Source organism: Solanum tuberosum, unplaced genomic scaffold (genome assembly GCF_000226075.1).
Source record: "Solanum tuberosum cultivar DM 1-3 516 R44 unplaced genomic scaffold, SolTub_3.0 scf00790, whole genome shotgun sequence".
Classification (NCBI taxonomy): Eukaryota; Viridiplantae; Streptophyta; class Magnoliopsida; order Solanales; family Solanaceae; genus Solanum; species Solanum tuberosum.
Window position 1 is genome coordinate 64,985 of NW_006239704.1, and position 651 is coordinate 65,635.

The window sequence follows — 651 nt, forward strand, 5'->3', positions numbered from 1 at the left end:
GTCTAAAGCCTATGACAACAAGTCTGTCTTTGTATTTGTTAATAGTTTCATCAACTTTCTTTTCCTTTTGTAGATCCACTTTGAATCCAAAAGTTTATTTCCTCGAGGAAGATCAACCAACTCTCAAGTCTGGTTGCTCAAGATTGAATCTATCCTACTATTGACAGCCTCTTTCCAAATAGGATGAGTCCATAGAAGACATATCTTCTTCGACTATATGGACTCACTTTTAAGAAGAAATGTTACAAAATCAAACCCGAAAGAAGTAATTTTTCCATTGACATTTACTACGCCTCTGAATCTCTTTATTAAGTACATTCTCCTTTGGTTCTTTCCAAGGTCGTTTAGACCCTTCACTTGACTATCCGATGGTTCAGACTTATGAACCATAAATCGACATGCTTTACTATTTGTAGCATATCCAATGAACATACAATCCAAAGTCTTAGGTCCTATTTTGACCCGTTTAGGAATAGTTTCCTCATTTCAATTTCTCATATGAAATACACCGTATTGGAAATTGTTTGATCACTATCTTTCAAGAGTTATTATTTGTATAAAATTTAAGGGACGACAAACAATTCTCTATCAGGATACAATAAAGGTTGAACAAACACAACTTTCTGTTGCTCCCTTTCTTAACAAATAAAA